Genomic DNA, 3283 nt, shown 5'->3' on the forward strand with positions numbered 1-3283 from the left:
GGTATTTCAACTGTAGAGACTGTGTTTGGTATAAGAAACTGCGGCAAAGAAACCGTTGGAGATACTCCCCAAGCAGAGATTTGGGCTTTGGCTTATTTTGGCATTTTTTTTTATTGTTTTTTTTTTTTTTCGGGCTTACTTTTCTGGTATCTTATCTGTGGGCTGGCACAAAAAAAGATATCAGTACAAAAAGGAAAGTCGCATAAAAAGCATAAAAACACGCCAAGAATAAGCCAAAGCCCAAGCCTCTGCTTGGAAAGTACGCGTCGGAGACACAACAGCAAGGAGGCGGAAAATCGCTTTGGAGCTCCACTCAATGGGCGCGCGCAGAATGTATAATAGCTGATGGATGGTTCGTCAGTGGGGACCCTAGCCAGAAAATGTATATTGTATGATTAATGAGCATGTCTAGACATGCAGCTGATTAGAATGTTGCAGTCCGAGAGTGTAACATACTTCAAGCGGAATGATCAGGTTTTATGAAGCTGTCTGTGGTGGGGACGGCGGCGCCACTGCCTGGGTGTCGGGTACAGTGCCAGCTAGCGTGCGTACGTGGACAAATGAGTTGGTAACTAGTTAACTTTTGGAACGTCAGTATGGATATGCAATGCATTATTATGAGGCGGTGCTGTATAGAACACATTCTGTAATAAAACATACAGTTTTGGTCAAATTTCTTCTTTTTTTAAAACTACCCAAAACCCACAAATTTTAGAAAAGGTGGGACATTACGTCTTTCATGGTTTACAAAAGAGAAGTCAAACCCTTCAGACATAGTTTTAGATATAGTTCCAGTCAATACCTTTTATTATGTAGATTTTATAGTGATTTTGTACTCTGTTTCGTTGTTCTTTTATCCTTGTTACTTTCAATTAGCCTTCGGGCAGGAATTTGCAATAAACTTTATCATATTTGCGTGTATCAATGATATACACACTCTCAGTCATTCTATATCACATAACTAAACTTAGAATGGGTCTGCGTATACCAATGATAATTTTTGTAGCTGCCTGCGTATCACATAACTATACCTACGGATATACATATGTACCTACATGTATTCTATAAGGGATATAAGTAGCGAAAGTCTTTTAGAGGAATTACGAGAAGTACAATTTTTGTCGTTAAATGCGCCTCGACGTCATTATTTTTATTTTCTATTATGATGTTTCCGTGCATTGACTTGGATTTACTACAACCATAGACATAATATACATATATAGTCTCAACATAATGTCCTTGCTACAAGTGTGTCGTTTTATTTATACATGTATGTCACGGAAGATGTTCTGGAGTCGGAATACCCATCTGGGGAATAAGAGGTCTACCGCGAGACTGTTAATGTACAATTGAATATCCGCAGCAGTAAACAAGAGCGCCGTAAGGTCTGGTGACCTTTAAAATGGGCTTGAACAGACGCGGGTATTTTCCCAAACAGGCACATTAAGGTGATGAGAGGAACCATCCCAGTACAGATAAGCAAGTCGGGCGATCGTTTGGAGGGGTTACGTACGCATGGGCAGGTCGTGTTTTATAGACCACATTCCCAGGGTAGACGGCGTGGAGGGATCACCACTTCCGGTCGTGATCTGACCGCGAGTCACTGGAAACATAGTGAGAAGTTCTAGCCTCTCCCAGGCTCCGGGAAGCGATAGGAAAAAGTAGAGAAACTTTCCAAATAGACAGATGATATGCCAGGGGAGTTGGTCCGCGCTAAGAGAACAGTTTGCGCTAAGTGCTAAGAGAACATTTTGCCGCTCAAGTGTTCTCTTATCTGTCTATTTGGCAAGTTTCTACTCTTTCCAGCCGCTCCCCGAAGCCTGGTAGAGGCCAAGAAGTTAGCCAAATTGAATAGGCCCTAGCTTGCCAGGCCCTAGCTTGTACTCTTAGCTCCATACCAGGCTAACTTATCAGGCAAATTATTCAGCCTACTTGGACCAATTTTTACTACTTTTCCAGCAGCCTGAAGAGTCTAGTAGAGACTAGAATACAAGTCATCTAGATAATTCAAAGTAATCCTAACACTACACAGTACTGTAGTTAGCTATTAAAATGTATCCACATCTCAGGAGATCGTCTTAGATGATAGAGGCGAATTTGCAAGGAATATTCTCAGTGTAATCCTGATATTGCAGATTCAGTTAGCGTGAACGTGTTCGTCTCTACCCGTCTCCTTGCGTTGTTCTCATCATATAACTCTGAAGATCTGTGGCGCGCTAATTATTCCCTTTATTTGCCCATGTTTTACTATGTCTTTAGCGTCCCAAGGAGTCTGAAGTAGAGACTATCACGTGTCCACGTGGGCTTCTCCTAAATGCTAACGCATTCTTCTGGCTTGTTTGAAAAATGGCAAAGAAAACTTTCCGGCGAGGTCGTTGCTCTTTTAAGTGGCCACACAGACACACGGGGCTTGTTCCGACTACAAATTTGTTCTCTTCCTGCTCTGGAATTTAACCATTCAGAACATCGAATTCCTCCGCACCGCCCGACTGTCTCGGCGGCTTGCCAACCCGTCGTCGGGAGCCGGTCCCCACAGACAACACGTTCAATAGGATCGCCTGAGGTAACAGTATATATCTTTCCTCACTTTCCACTTTGTGTGAAAGTCTGTGGGTTCGTCATATGAAAAAGGCCATCCGTGCCTAGACGTGAGGTCCTTCACATCGTCATTCTTTTTTTCTATTTTGGGAAGAGGGTGCCATGCCCGCTGTAGTAGAAGTTGTGAGGTCATTGACACTGCGCTTTTTGGGATAATTCATTTGGAGGGTTCTAGATGATATATTTTACAAGAGAACGAAGCTGTGGTTAATGAATGTACCAATACGTTGACTGCAGACTACCCACTAAGTGTCAATTTCTGTGACGGGAACATCTACGTTAGGTCACTGACCTTGCGGGTTTTTTTTCAAAGTCACTTTATTGAAAAGACAACGAAATTGTGTTAATGTACGCACCGATGTACGTTGTTCGCAGACCATCCTTTGTCCATGTCTGTTACTGGGAAATAGCTCCAGACATCCGGAGACTTAACGTGCATCCTAAACAAGTGGCGTTGCATTATCTTTCCTCTTCAACAGGAAACTGGATTCTCCTCGGTGATTATGGCTCTTCATTGTGCGGCTGCTGAGCTGGGCAGTCGTTTGTGATCGTCTGAGCGAGCTGCAGGAATATAAAAGAATAAAGTGAATAGGAAAATGAGACAGACATCGGGATCCTTTTTTTCAGTTAACCCTATCTAGACCGTTTTTTTTGGGGGGGGATTCGGACCCGGAGGGGGGGGGAC

Source organism: Branchiostoma belcheri, unplaced genomic scaffold (genome assembly GCF_001625305.1).
Source record: "Branchiostoma belcheri isolate BF01 breed outbred unplaced genomic scaffold, Haploidv18h27 scaffold207, whole genome shotgun sequence".
Taxonomy (NCBI): domain Eukaryota; kingdom Metazoa; phylum Chordata; class Leptocardii; order Amphioxiformes; family Branchiostomatidae; genus Branchiostoma; species Branchiostoma belcheri.